This window comes from Microcebus murinus, chromosome 2, assembly GCF_040939455.1.
Source record: "Microcebus murinus isolate Inina chromosome 2, M.murinus_Inina_mat1.0, whole genome shotgun sequence".
Taxonomy (NCBI): Eukaryota; Metazoa; Chordata; class Mammalia; order Primates; family Cheirogaleidae; genus Microcebus; species Microcebus murinus.
The window spans coordinates 118,677,826-118,693,815 of NC_134105.1; the positions used below are offsets into that span (position 1 = coordinate 118,677,826).

Genomic DNA, 15,990 nt, shown 5'->3' on the forward strand with positions numbered 1-15,990 from the left:
GTGCCATTGACTAAAAGCAAATGGCCTGTTTTTAAGGAACACACGGTGTTCACAGGTGAGATCAGGCCTCCTTCGTTCTGCAGATGTGGGACTGTGGGGAGCAGCCGAGGGATGGCATCCTGGTTTACAAAGCAGGAAAATCGGTCACCCCTTCGCAGAGGGGCTGACTCCTTTATGCAACTCTGCTAATGTCTGAGGGGACTGGTGGCAAGGGGGGCACGGGACCCCCGACTCATGATTATTGTGTGTGCTTTCTCACAATGGGGACACTAACCATGCATCAGCCCCATCTCCGGGCAATGCTCAGGCTTGTAACTCCTGGCCTCTGAGCAGTGGATGCTTCATTTCCTAGTTTGAAGTCAATTTCAAATCTAAATGTATGGAGCAAAAAAAATCATATTTTTTTCCCTTTTGGCCAGGCTAATACAAACTGGTGAGGCTACAAGGAGCCCTTGTTACCTGACCAGGATCTGAGGAAGGCTCCTTACCCAGAAGACGACAAACTGTCTCTTTTACTGGGGCTGACACAGGCCCCGGTGAGGGCTCAGGGAACAGATTGATAAAACATGAAGGCTCCTAAGAGCCAGTGGGGCTTCCCAAAGTTAGTAAGTCTCACCAGGGACCTTTATCCTACCACCGAAACCATTCTGGATCAATTAGGCCAGGTGTCCTCAAACTACAGCCTGCGGGACACATGCAGGTGTTTTTCCCCATTTGTTTTTTTTTGTTGTTGTTGTTTTACTTCAAAATAAGATATGTGCAGTGTGCATAGGAATTTGTTCATAGTTTTTTTTAAACTATAGTCTGGCCCTCCAATGGTCTGAGGGACAGTGAACTGGCCCCCTGTTTAAAAAGTTTGAGGACCCCTGAATTAGGCTGAAACCCACCAGTTCTTAAACACTTTCCCCTCCCTCCTGAGAAAGGGAAGTCTTTCTCAGCCCTCAGTTCTGGGGGAAGTCCTGCCTTTAATTTTAGAGAGCTCTCTTGTCACCTGGGTGTTAAAGAGCTCCTTTTTGAGGAGCAGATTGTCACTTCTCTAGCTTGGGCTTTTCTCCACAGCAGGCTGTGAGCCAAAAATTCCTGAGCCTACACTGGAAGGCCCCCCAATAAACCCTGATACTGCCGCTGAATTCGTTCATTGAGCAAATCTTTATTGAGTGCCTTCTGTATGCCAGACTTGATCTAGACCAAGAAGATACACTAGTGAACTAAAAAGACCATTATTCCTGCCCTCAGAGAGCCCACATTGTAGAAAATGAAAATAAATAAAACACTTAAATATGGTATATTAGGAAGTGATCATTGCCATGGAGAAAAGCAGAGCGGGAGGGGGAGGTAGCCAAGGGGAGTGACGGCACAGCTCAAGGGGACCCAAATCAGGAGTAGGCCCCTGGGTGGGGTTGTCTTGTGGCCTGAATATGACTGCTGGCCTGACCCCTGGTCCCAACGCTTCTACCATGAGCGCCTCCTAATGCCTGCCCCTCTTCCTTTGATTCTTCTTCTGTTCCTCTTACTTCCTCTGTCACCAAAAGTGTGCCTCCTTTTCTATCCCCCCAGTTTTCCTGATATTCAATGTCCAGCTCAAGCCCCAGCCTTTCCCCAGTTCTCTGAAGTATGCAGATGTCTCCCTTCTCTGAGCTCCATGCAACACATTAAGCCTTACAAGTGCTATTTGATCTTGTCTCCTGTTGTTCTCTAAGTGCTTCTTCTATACCTTTCTCAACTAATTAAAAGCTATGTCAGAAGGAGGCTGGGATCCCAGCAGATGGCTTTAACTATAGGAGGTGTTTGGTAGTCATACCAGGTGGCGTTGGTTCGCCCCAGTGCAATTTGGGAAGAGCTGACTCCTTGTCCCATTCCAGGAAGCTGTAGCCTTTTTTACTCAAGCCGTGAACCACCGCTCCAGTCTCTTTCGGCAGAAACTTAACTTGCGTGCATCTGACATGAAATTGCTCAGCTTTCCTTCTCATCACCTCAGAATTAATCTCCATCTTCACCATCTCCCTCCTGTTTAAGAGAAAATCATTGCTAATTCTTGTTCATAAGAACTGCTTCATCTATACTTTCTCATGATGGCCACTCATATGCTCTGGGATCTTGTTCTCTTCCTTACCCTAAAATTCTTGTTCATTCTCTTATGGTACTAGCCTCTTCTTAGCATCCAAGCAAGTTGAAATATCCCCTTAAAAATAAGAAAAGGTCCTGATTTTTCTTGTCAAAACTTTTTCTATAATATCTTCTTGCTCACTGATTTGGCTACTACCAAAACATTCCAAGGGAAAAGTAAATGAGTTTTAACACATTGCCTATAGTTAAGCACATTGCCTATAGTTCTGTTGTTGGTAATTGTGTGACTTTGGGAAATTTACTTAACCACTCTATGCCTCAGTTTTCTCATCTGTAAAGTAGGGATAATAATAATATCTCATAGGGTAGTGATGAGGATGAAATAAATTAATTTTTGTAAACCACATAGCTTTTCATATTTTAAGTCCTATGTATTTAGGACACTAAACACATAGAACAGTAAAATAAATAATTACTAAGCAGTAGCTATTATTATTTCTTTCATTTCTTTGGTCCTATTTCTTCCCCAAAGCTATCGTCCAATGTCTCTATTCTTTTAATCACCAAAGTTCTCAAAAGGACACTCTAGAATGCAAGCTCTCCACTAATTGCCTCCATTTCCTCATGTCCCTTTCACTCCTCAACCCATTATAATATTGAAACTGCCCTCTTCAAAGTTGCCAATGGCCCCTTAAGCTGCCAATTTACAAATTTCATTTCTTATCATTGACGTCTAGTATATGACTTGGAATCTCTTCCTCCCTTTGTTTTTCCTCCCAGGTCTGCTTCTCCTCAGCCAGCTACTTTCCCTGTTCTTCACCCCAAGGAGTCTCCTTGGCACCTTCTCGTACTACACCCTCTTCCTGTTGGTGTTACCCATGCTCCTGTCTTCAGTTATTGCCTACATTCCAATGATTCTCACATCTATGAAATGTGGCATTTTCCCCTGAGTGCCAGCCGTACAGTCTGATCAATCAGACAGATAGGTGCCCCATCAGGTACTCATTTAGAACAGATAAATCTTCTCCCTCTCATGTTTTGCTTCAAGTCTCTGTTTTGGCACTCAGTTATAAATGTCAGAAAACTTAAAGCCTTTGTGGTTCTGTATCTGAATGTGCCTTGGCATTTCACAAATCAGCTTTCATATCCCTTAGCTCATTTACTCTTCACAGTTACCCTAAGAATATCATTTGATTAAATGATCTTGTAAGTCTTAATTTGGATACGTTCCCCTCCCCCCCAGATGACAAAATGGGCATATTTTCCAATTCATTTAAGAAAGGGAAAAATAGCTCCTTTTACAAAGGAAAAAATGAGGTTCACAAAGATTAAGAAACTTGTCCGAGGTGTTACAAAGATCAGATGTGAGGAGCGTGTGTTGTGGAGCTTTATGCATTGTAAACCATCATGTAAATGCAAGGCTTTCTTGATTACTAATAAAATGCTAAATTACTGATGATACGGCAAATTTGGTAAATATCACAAGAGATGTACATAATATACAGAAATACAGAGGCAAGGAAATCAATTTAGTTAGGAATGATAAGGATTTTGGAAGAAGAGGAGGATTTTAGAAGATGGAGAGAGTGGTGGAGGACCAGCTTCCCATCTCTCATTTTGATCTACTGCTTTTGTATTGGTCCTTGATACTAAGTGGACTTGAGTGATACTTTCTTAGCACTTCCAGATGATGGCTAGAGATTTCCTCTAACTGTGATAGACAGATATCATGCACCTTTCTTAAGAATATGTGGACACAAACCCAAAGGTTACCTTCCTCCTTGGCGTAAAAAACCCATCCGAGCTGCCCACAAAAGCTCATACCATACCAACAGCCTCATGCACAAGAAAGCTTAGAGAACAAGAGAGTGTGCAGAATGATGAACTTCAGAGGCTTCACTGACACTTGGACAAAGCCAAAATAAGTGTTCCCAAATCATGAAACCAAAACCAAAAACAAATCCCCCAAATGATGGTGTGATGAAAATTAGCTCAGACTCAGGTCCCTGGAGTGTGCTGTTTGAAAATCACCCTGCATGCTGCAGCCTGTGTAAAAAAGAAGAGCCCTGTAGAAATCTGGGGATATTTGAGGGGAAGTCCGTGGCTAATATGGAAAGCTAGCTTTGAGGAAATAACTAGTAGAATAGAGCCTTTTATCTCAGTCGCATTAGATCACTTTATTTCTCACAAATCCAGGGTGATATTTAGTTGGATTGGACTAAAAATGGATCCTTGTAAACTTCTTGAGTTACTGTGAACCAGGGTATTGTCTAGATTTGGGAAGAAGAAGGTAGTTTAGACATCTCCACTCTGAAGTAGGTATTACCCACATCCAAAATATCAGCCATTCTTCTATAGTTTGGTGTCCTGAAAGCCATCCCAATACTATCACAATGATGCACATGGTAAGTGCAATTTCAATTCTGACTCTTGCACAGAGATAGCAAGACAGAGGAATCAATTTTCTAACAAAATCAAGTTGAACAAATGTGAGGGTGATCTGGCTACGACATCCGTCACCCCATTGATCGCCACAGTTGATTCGCCTGATCTGGCTGGCCAGGCAGGTGTCCCCTTCCTCCCTCACTGCTCCATGGGCATCCTTCCCAAAGCCGTGGGTTCAGTTGAGGAGGACAACCTTCCCGGATAGAGGAGGACCACCCTTTGGGCAAGGGGATATGAGTAGTTGCACTTCCCTGCAAGAACCTTCAAACAAGCTCCCCAAATCAAGTTGAAGAGTGTACAAGGTATATTTCAGTTGGATGATCTTGGAAATGGCCTGAGGCAAAGTCTAGCAGTTGCCAACCTGATTGGGCCTGAATGGAATGCACTCAGAGGCTCAGTCCTCGCCTCCTCCATATCCCAAGTGTTACACCATCACTAACAATGTGTCATCATTATTTGATTAAGTGATCAAGTCAGTTTTAATTTGCAATAGTCTTCTTTTTCCAGACTGGCAAAATATTTTTCATTTCTTTTAAAGGACTGTTGTGAGGGTTAGTGAGATTATGCTTGTATAGGGCTTTGAGTTCCTGCTAAGCAGAATACTGAGCAAATATTGGGTGTAATCACCATTATAACCTAAGTGACATTCTTTTTAGCAATTACTTGTGAGTAGTGATGTCATGAAAACTAGGCCTGAAACAGGAACAGCTGTGAACTAACCAGCCACAAAAGTGAGTTAGTTAATGCTCCTTTGTTTAAAAAAGGAGTCACAGAAGCAGATCTTGCCAGTTTGCCTTGACAGTTATGAATAAGCTACGTCACACTTAGATCACTGAGAGGTCCTTTACACGGTGGGCTGGAGAGAGACCACCTTCCCCGCCTGAATGGCCAACAGAGAGTGTTCAGGCAGTGTCCCACCTGGGCAGCTCTCCCAAGACAGTAGACATAAAGTGGAAGAAATGGAGCTGATTCCAGCTCCTTCAGTAACTTTACAGTCTGTTGAAAATATAAGAAATCCTTGTTTCACCAATTGCAGCATTTGAATTAAAAAGTGAGGAGCGACCTCTCCTAGGTCCCGAGGTCTGCCCCGTGGGCTGCAGGGGATATAAAGGAGGGGTGGGGAGAAAGAAAACTGAGTCGCTAGTAGGGAATAATTCATTTTAAGTCTGTGCGTTTGTGCTATAAAGATCTCACCTCTTTGTGGAGAACTCACTTGAGTCCCCAACTTATCTCCAGGGTCTCCCTTTACCTACCTCCTGTGCACTGGTCCCTCCCCCACACCACCCCTAAGGAAGGCTGACCTGGAATAACGGCATCAAAAGAAATTCCTAAAGTTTCTCCCATGGCAGGACAGCTAGATGGTGGAGTGACGGCTGTCAGAGGTAACCTAAGAGGACTACCAGGGGAAGAACGTACAACAGGGTACAACAGGAAAATAACACGTCTAGCATTTTTTTTTTTTTTTACCACTTGCTTTGAAAAGGAAAGGAAAAGGAAAACCTAACCTATCAAAGCAATACCATCATCTTTGTGGTGGCCTTGAACATGTGCCACTTAGACCTCTGCAGGGAGTGTAACTGACTGACAGTCCCAGTCACTGTCCTCTGCATCCCCCTCCATGATCACAGGGAGGCCACACTTCCTGCAGCCGGTCCACGGCCAATAGCGAAGCACAGAGAGAGGCAGGCCCAAGACATGTGTCCTACAGGAGATGCGGCTCTTCTAATACGTGACTGTGGCTCAAGGACCCTACAAGCTTGGCCAAACCTTTCTTGGAACAAAGAGATTACAGGTCATGGTCCCTACCCTCAGGGAGCCTTTCACTGACTAGGTAATGTGAGTCCCACAGACACAACGGGAGACAATAAGAGGAAATATTGCTCCTAACACCGTACCATAATTACTCATTTACGTGACTGTTTCCCTGTCTGTAACTCAGCGGGATCAGTGATTTTAAACTGTAAATCAAGACTCATTAAGGGGCTGTGAAATCATAATAGAAAGTCATAAGCAGCATCATTTAAAAAGGAACAGGAGAGATCAGATGGCAGCATACATAACAAGAGTAAGTTTTACATTGTGAGACTTATTTATATAAACATACACACACAAATACATGTATGCAATGGATTGTGATGTAAAATATGCTTCTTACTAGATTACCATCAAGAAATTCTGAAAGCTACTGAATGAGACCATGTGCTTCCTGAGCACAGGGACAGCGTCCTTTTCTAGGGCTGTGTCCTCAGTACCTACGGCAGTGCCCAGCCATACACAGGGACTCGACACATGCTCGTTGACTGTGTGTGATGAATAACAAAAAGGGACAGTCACTTCATGGAGGAGGGGGACTCTGAGTTGGGCCTTGAGAAAAGGGCTGGGTCTAGAAAAATGGAGAGGAAGAGGAAGAGTATTCAGGGGACAGGATGTGAGCAGAGGATCAAAGGTCAGGTTGCTCATGATAAGCTAGGGAGATTGAGCAGATGGTTAGATTGGCTTGATTTCCATCAATGTGGAAAGAAATTAGGTAGGAAGAAAAATTTGGCCAGGGATTGATATCAAAATGACCAGCAAGCTTCTCCAGCATGATTTTCTGTAATGATAAAGTGATAAGATAATAATGATAATGGCAAAAGCATACGCAGCACTTTCAAAGGCACTTTCACTGGCATCTTTCAAAGGTCTCAAAGCATGTTAAAATGCTGCATTATCCTCAACACTCCTGTGAGGCAGGTACAGGGAAGTGTCATTATCTCCATTATGTAGGTATGAAACTGAGACAGAGGCAGGGAGAGTGTCTTAATCCCACATCCCTGTGGTGAGCCAGCTGTGGTTCTTGCTCTGAAATACAGCCGTTCCTTTTAGGCTACCTTTTCTGGGACCAATTCTCCTTGGTAATGTGTGGGGAGGGTCCAAAGTCCCATTTTGTGTAATTCTGTAGATGTTTCTTTCCCAGGCAGCTTACAAGTGACTGGATTTAGAGCCATGTCTCCCCTTTGTCCCTTGGCAAGGTGGACAGATTATACATTCTCTTTTAGTGCTACAGATATTTCTCACAGATGCCTAAAATGCAATCCAAAAGAGCCAAATGACACAAGGGTCCTAAAGTGAATTTCTACTCTGATATAAATTTACTAATCTACTGAAGTCTTCTGCCTTTGAATTCCACTAATCTCAATCTCTCTCTCTCTCTGTCTCCCTCTCTCTCTCTTTGTGCTGTTTGTGCTCCACCCCACCACCCCCAACACCAATAAGACATGATGCACAATAATCTCAGACACCAATTACCAAATCTAGTCAAGGCAACAAAATTGCCCACAAACCTCCTCAAATAAAGCTATTGCCTTTAGCTTTCCATAGCCCACCATAGTAGACTGGACCTCCTGCCGAAGAGCTCCTTAGTTACCATTTTACTTACTCTGAGGGCAGATGTGAAGGTCAGTTATGGTTTCTCCTGATATACCCAGAGCTGGATTGAATGGCGGTCCAAACTTTGACTGCTTCAGGGTCAGCTGAGCTTTCCAAGATATTCCTGGTCATACTGTACATCTTTCTGTTTTGCAAGGCCATTCAATATTCCTTTCATTGATTGGATGAAGACCTCTATTGTGCCAGGCTCATTCATGTTAAGTCAACAGGATGTGTAATGTATTGATTGACCATGGCTTGTACTTCACTTCCTAGCTGTCCCCGAACCCAATTGGCCATGCTTAAAATCAGAAGGGCATCATAATGTATCAGAAAGAGCATGAACTCTCAAGTCCTGCAGACGTGGGTTTCCAGTCCCTGGGATCATGATGACAATGATAGTATAGATGTTATCTATTCAGTGCTTACCATGTTCTAGCTACTATGCCTATTGGCTGTGTAACCATGAACTTGGCCTGTAGGTGACCTCTATGAATCTCAGCACATTGCTTTAGTCTTTCTATACAGTGCCTAGCAGAGTCCTAGACACAAGGCACATGCTCCGTTAGTGCCTATTGCCCTGATTTGACTGAACCTGCCTATAGGACACAGCTGCAAGCTTAAAGTTGCTCCTTCCAAGTTGTATCTAGGTCAAAGCCATCAGTGAAGAAAACAAACACTGGCCATAGGAATGGTTTCTGTAGTAGTTGAACACTAGTTGTTACTTCTTTTCCTCTTTAAGGACCTCCTCCTACTTGATAGAGCACTCTCTGGAGTCGAATGGACTTATCGCCTGGTCTGGCATTGGTGGGTGGGTCACATGTCTCAGGGGAAACTCCTACAGCTTACATCAGGGCCCTGTTCCTCCCTTATGACACCCATAGTGGCTGGCATGGGAGGAAATGGAAAACTGAAAGAAACCACTCATGTCTCTAAAGCCTAAGGAGGGTGATGGTCCCTGTGGGTTTCTTTTATGGAAAGGGCAGTGTGGCAAGGTGTGGGGCCACTGCCAGGATGACTGCATGGCCGCTCCTTTCTTTGATAGCTCTCCTGCCTATATATCCCAAGATCCAACTACTAGCAATTTCCTGTAAGTGCCTGCTTTTTTTTTTTTGCCCCTGGGCTTTTGTACATGCTATTACTCTGTATTCCTAGAATGTCCTTCCTATGCCTGACTTCCTGCTACTTATTTTTCTGGGCTCAGCTTGGTATCAATTCCCCTCCTCTTGTAAATCTTCCTCATCACCATTCCAGACTAAGTTCTTCCAGTACCTTCTCACCTTCCAGTACCTTCCATTACATCACATGTAATATTGTAATTGTTAATTCACATGGCTGTCTCCACGATGATGATGATAATGATAATATACATGTCATCTATTGAGTGCTTACCATGTTCCAGGTACTATGCTTTATGTCATTAATTCTCACAGTGAAGTAGGACTATTAATCCATTTTATAGATGTGGAAAATGAACTTTAGAGAGGATTTGCACATATTTATATGGTTTACCATGTGCAAGTTAGTTAAAAAAAAATATGTGCAGGGTAAGGATTAGAACATCGATCTGAATCAAAGTCTGTGATTTGACCACTACATCGTGGCACCTCCCATTAGGCCGTGTACATACAGCTCAAAGGCAGGGACCACGTCTTTCATCTCTGTGTCCCTAGTGTCTGGCATAGTGCCTGGAATGCAGTAGCTTTTAGTAGTAGGTGCTTAACAATGTGTTTTATAAATCAGCGAATGCATAGCAGTGAATTGCCATCTCAGGCAGACTTAACTCAGTCCTGATATATCTCTTGGCTCTGGCTATCCATTTGGAATGATCAGTTAAGCCTGAAATGAAAAGATAATTCAAGGTCAACTGCAAGAAAATATTCTGTGACTTGGCTGTGAATATATTAGACATGACTGAACTGGGGTGAGTTACTGGGAGAGGTAACAGGTCAATTCCTTCATCCAAGAAAGAAATGGACATAAATTGTACTAACTCCCATGAACTCCCACAAAGGGTTTAACAGAGCTTGCTATTCTGCTGAGGCAGGCCCTTAGACAAATAGCCTGGCCTTGTTTGCACAATAAACAAATGGTTCCCAGTATAAGCTAAGCTTTCCAGCCAGGCAAGGGTTGCTTGGAAAATAGGTCTGGGCTCGGAACTAATTGGAAAGAGTTTCTCTGTTGGGTGGGAAGGAAGAATAGGTCACTTTTGATGAAAATGATAAACCTGTGAAGAAGGGGCTGTTAGCCCCATCCCTGGCCACATGATGCTTAGGGCAGAATGTAGACTAGAATCTGGCCACACCTCAGAATTCTCTTTGCCTCCCAGCTAGCTGTTCTCATCTGTAGACGACAGATTCCAAAGAACAAGTATCTTCTTTAAGCTTCCTTGTTGAGCAGTCAAATAAGAGGATTGTTTCTTCCTGTTCCTTGGGGGGAATTTCTCCTATGAAAAAAGAAATGTGCCTTTGTCGATTTTCACAGAATTTGAATTTCCCATTTTGGCTGAGGCCCAAGCCTCCTTTTCAGTACTGACTTCCATAAAGACTAAGCACAAATAGGCCATCGCACAATTCATGAAAATGCCATTTTTCCCCTTGCAAAATAAGAGGTAATATCCCAACTAAAACTGCCTAAGTCATCTGAGGCCAGAAGCACATAACAATCTCAGAGCACACCAATTGCCATAAGTGCTTGTCTCCTCTTTCCAGCATTCTCTATTGGTAGGTCACGTTCCCTTGATGTCTGTGGCTTTACACAAATTACATGTCTTCTCATCAAAGCTGGGCCTCAGCGTATTTGTGGCCATGATCTTTATTAGAGATTAAACCTTTCTTGGTGTTCTAATCTAATGCCCACCCCCAGTTTGCCATTGTATCTATCGTGGCTTTTTTTTTTCTTTAAATTTTTATTCTTAAAATTTGCAGCAATATTTTTTTTATTATTGTTTAAAAATATTTTATTTTATTTATTTTTAGTATTTTTTTTTTGAGACAGTCTCACTTTGTTGCCCAGGCTAGAGTGAGTGCCATGGCATCAGCTTAGCTCACAGCAACCTCAAACTCCTGGGCTCAAGTAATCCTGCTGCCTCAGCCTCCCAAGTAGCTAGGACTACAGGCATGCGCCACCATGCCCGGCTATTTTTTTCTCTATATATTAGTTGGCCAACTAATTTCTTTCTATTTATAGTAGAGATGGGGTCTTGCTCTTGCTCAGGCTGGTTTCGAACTAGAGCAATGTGCCCGCCTCGGCCTCCTAGAGTGCTAGGATTACAGGCGTGAGCCACTGCGCTGGACTTGCAGCAATATTTTAAAGCCACTAATTTGCACACTCTTTTTTATTTTTAATTATTTATTTATTTTCTCAAAGACCTACAAGTAGAACTACCATTTGATCCAGCAATACCACTATTAGGCATCTACCCAAAGGAACAAAAGTCATTCTATAATAAAGACATCTGCACCCGAATGTTTATGGCAGCATAATTCATAATTGCAAAGATGTGGAAACAACCCAAGTACCCGTCAATCCATGAATGGATTAATAAAATATGGTATATATACAATGGAATACTACTCAATTATAAGAAATGATGGTGATCTAGCACCTCTTATATTTTTCTGGATAGAGCTTGAGCCTATCCTCCGAAGTGAGGTATCACAAGAATGAAAGAATAGGCTCCACATGTACTCACCATCAAACTGGCACTGACTGATCAACACTAAGGTGCTCACATGGTAGTAATATTCTTTGAGGGTAGAGAGTTGGGGTTGGGTAAACTCACAACTAATAGATGTGGTGAGCATTGTAGTGGGGGAAAGGGCACATCTCAAACCATGATTGGGATGTGGCAAAGTCATAACATGTAACCAAAATGTTTGCACTTCCATAATTTCCTGAAATAAAAAAAAATCTTGGCTTTTTTATATTAAAAATATCTGTGCTCTGGCTGGGCGTGGTGGCTCATGCCTGTAATCCTAGCACTCTGGAAGGCCAAGGCAGGAGGATCGCTCAAGGTCAGGAGTTCGAAACCAGCCTGAGCAAGAGTGAGGTCCCGTCTCTACTAAAAATAGGAAGAAATTAATTGGCGAACTAAAAATATATAGAAAAAATTAGCCGGGCATGGTGGCGCATGCCTGTAGTCCCAGCTACTCAGGAGGCTGAGGCAGAAGGATTGCTTGAGTCCAGGAGTTTGAGGTTGCTGTGAGCTAGGCTGATGCCACGGCACTTTAGCCTGGGCAACAGAGTGAGACTCTGTCTCAAAAAAAAAAAAAAAAAAAAAATCTGTGCTCTAGGATTACAGGCAATGCTGAAACCTCAAGCTTGGGAGTTGCTTAGGTAGCTTGGATTTTATTACCAAACTTTCTAGGATGTGAGGTTTCTCATGTTCTGATTTTAAGGAGCCTTAGGGAGAGAATAATCAAGGCTGCAATAAGACATAAAGAAGAAATAACATCATAGAGAGCACTGGAAAATAACAGAAATGGATGGACAACTTCAGGGGAATTTGTAATGGAAGAGGGATGGCAGATCATGGCATAGACTCAAGAAGTAACCTATGTACAGTATTCACTTTGCAGCAATTACATTACTGGTTGCTATAGTGTAAAACGAATCTAAATAAATGATTATAAAAAGTTAACATTTAAATGCATGTCAAGTTTTTGACCAATATATCATCAAATTTAAATCTTCTTTTATAACGTTTGATTATAATATGGCCCAAGGCTAAGCCTAATGATTTGAATGGATGAAGACATGTCCTTGACAACCTTCTACAACCCCCTTTAGCTCCTTAGTGCATCTTTGGGCATCAAGCAAAACCTGGTGAGAACCCTGTGATCCAAACCTCTCCCGACCCAATATACATCACCAGCACTTGGGCTCTAGATCCAAGTGCCCCATGGCCTTGCTCTCCACTGAGGAAGAGGACCGATGAGTCAACTGCATAAAACCCGCATTAAAGACAAAAATAGAGCTAGCCAAGAGACATAGAAGAACTTAGATGACTAGGAAGAGAACTATAAAAGTCAAAGAAGGAGTGAGACTCAAAAAGGAGATGGTGAACTACTAGGCCAAATGCTGAAAAGAGGTCTTGAGCCACTGAGAAGAGTTAGGTTTAGTGATTAGAATTGTTGAGCTGGGACAATAAAAGAAGAAAAGATGGAAAGTTACAACATGTAAAGGGAAAAAGCAGCCAGTGAAGAAATGGAGATGAGGTTATAGTAATAATGATGATAGCTAAAATTTATTGGGGAGGTTGGTTATGTGTCTAGTACTCCATTAAACACTTCGCATGCATTATTTCCTTACAGAAACCTTAGTAAGTGGAAATATTATTATCCCCATTTTATAGACAAGCAAATTGTGACACAGACTGAATGGTAATTTCCACAAGTTAATTTGCTACAATACATTCTGATATTGGGACTAATGAAGTATAGATTCGAACTCAGATCTGTTGCCTGGGCAAGTGCCGTGACATCAGCCTAACTCACAGCAACCTCAAATTCCTGGGCTCGAGGGCTCCTCCTGCCTCAGCCTCCCAAGTAGCTGGGACTACAGGCATGCACCACCACGCCCAGCTAACTTTTTTTTTAGTAGAGACAGGGTCTCGCTCTTGCTCAGGCTCTTGCTCAGGCTGGTCTTGAACTCCTGAGCTCAAGCTATCCTCCCTTTTTAGCCTCCCAGAGTGCTAGGATTACAGGTGTGAGCCACCGCGCCTGGCAGTCTGTTCAACTCTTGACTACTAGGCTATTGTGCTTCTCACTCTCTTTTGAGAAGGTTATTCGAGTCAGAGGGAAAAACAGTTTTATCTTTATCTGATGGAGAGAATGGGGTTGTGGGGCTTTTTTTTTTATTAGTACAGGGAAGATAAAAGGATACATGTGAGCAGATGGAAAGCCGGTAGTAGAGATGGAGGTTGAATATACGAAGAGACAAGTTCTAATTGATGGGAACTTGCAACTGTTGGGATAAAATTTCCCGAGGAACAGAAGGGGCTCTGATTACAAACACAGCTGAGTAAGTTAACTTGAGACATAACTGAAGGAAGAGATAGTGAGTGTGATGATTAGGAAATAATTTTGTTTGAAATAGCTTTAAAACTTAGATTTCACAGAGGAAGTCAGTTGTTAACGAATATTCAGTTATTCCTCTCATGAGTTATGAACCCTGTCACGCAAAGTCAACAACCGCATTGCTTGCCATTTCTAATTATTTTCGGGAAAGTGATTAAATAATGAAAAGCAATTTAACTATGACTACTCTATTATGTAAAATATTTGTCACTCTTTTCATCTGAGGAATTATATTTTTCTGTTGTCTCTGAAGAGTTAGGTCATGTAAGTTGGAACTCATTTGATTTCAAAGGTCAGAAACTCAACTTGAGTTGGCTTAGGCAAGAGAAGCTTGCGTTGCCTCACGCAGCCAAACCCCAGGAAGTACAGAGTGTGGCCAGTCTCAGGAAAACTGGTGATGGTTAGAAACAAGCAATAAAAATCTCCTACATTAAGTGTAGTCACTCATTTTATAGGTGAGGAAAGTGAAACACAAAGGCATGAGAACATTGACTCCTATCTCCATGAGTCAGAACTGATAATAGGTACAGATCCTTTACCCATCTCCATGCTAAATTATTCAGCTATTGTGTTAAAAATAGAATCTGGTTTTAGTTGTAGTTATTGCTGTTCTCCAATTTTATTCTTTATAAACAAATAGCAGTATGTGATTAGGAGCTCATATGTCTGGGTATATGCTCAGGAGTCAGCTTCCCTCTATCTCACATAAAATAGTAGAAAAATACTCACAATTTATCTTGGGTCAGCAAGATGCTGCTTGCCACAAGCCTGTCTTCACCTGGATTATTCATGGTGATCTCAGCAAGAACCCCACCTACAGAGTCATAATGAGTGAGCAGAGCAATAGGAAACTCAGCTCCACCTGGTCTGCTGACACCAGCCTTTGCACTATCATTTCATCTTTCATGGTTGGTTGAAACTGAGGACTGGCTTTCTCTCCAGCCCCGAGGAAGACTACAGACATTTAGACACTCTAAAATATAGACATTATATGTTCGACTTGTCTCTTTCAGCTTTAAATGTTTTAAAGGTATTGGCATAGTTCACACATAGCTTAAGGATATTTTTCTCCTTATTAATGAAAGGAATTTGCAAAAGTAATTAGTGAATGCTTAGAAGTAAGGCAGAATGTAAAGACTAACAGGTAGGACTTTTAGAAAGCCTTACAGGTAGGGCTTTTAGATGTGTACACAAGGAAGGAAGGAAACAGATTTAAAGAATAATATTTATGTCTATTATGGGCAAATGTTAGCCTGGGACGCTGAAAAGATTCATTATTGAGAAAAACTCATATAAGAAACTTCACAATTGATCTCCAGATTAATAGGTACAGCACAAAAAACATGTTCCTCAACTAGCAGCATGGCTTTAAAGACTGAAAATAGTCCTAGTTGTTTTCTTTTTAAATGTATTTTGTATTCTCTTCCACCCCATTGATTTAGACTGAGATTCAGTTAGTATTCACTAAATGACTACTTTGTGCACGGCACTTTGCTAGATACTGCAGTTACACCATTTGGTTCTCACCCAACTCCAAGTGTTTCTCACTATTGTCATCTTACAGAGACTTAGAGAAAATAAGACCCTTACCTAAGGCAATGTAGTGGTGAGTAGGAGCTGGGCTTCTGGCATTACTCTAGATCTTTTCTGGCACCATAGCATGTGTTCCTTCCACTGACTCTTGCTTTCTCCATTTTATCAGAGTCAATGAGCAGCATCAACATATAGATATTAGACAATTAGGGAGAAGGGAGAAAAATATTTGTTAATTTTAATTTTATGAACAAAACATTTCATTTCCATAGAAATAATAGAGAATGGAGTAACCCATAATTTAAGTAGTCATGAGGCATGATACTGTTTTTTTCTCATGTCAGGGTGTGTGTGTGTGTATGTGGCTGTGTGTATTTGATTTTGTAGTGTAAGCAAGTTCACTCTTGCAGAAAGGTGTGAAAAGTGAAACACAGCAGGTTCAAGTTGCAGGGTCTGT

At 42.0% G+C, this 15,990-nt stretch overlaps 1 long non-coding RNA gene across 1 annotated transcript; it reads right to left on the bottom strand.

Annotated features, from left to right (window-relative positions):
• Window positions 1–9,475: 9,475 nt before the first annotated feature.
• On the bottom strand, window positions 9,476–14,812 carry LOC105871672 (uncharacterized). Its single transcript, XR_012912477.1, has 3 exons — window positions 14,730–14,812; window positions 10,226–10,366; window positions 9,476–9,759 (listed from the first exon to the last, which is right to left on the bottom strand). It is a non-coding gene; the product is annotated as an uncharacterized LOC105871672 (long non-coding RNA).
• Window positions 14,813–15,990: the final 1,178 nt, after the last annotated feature.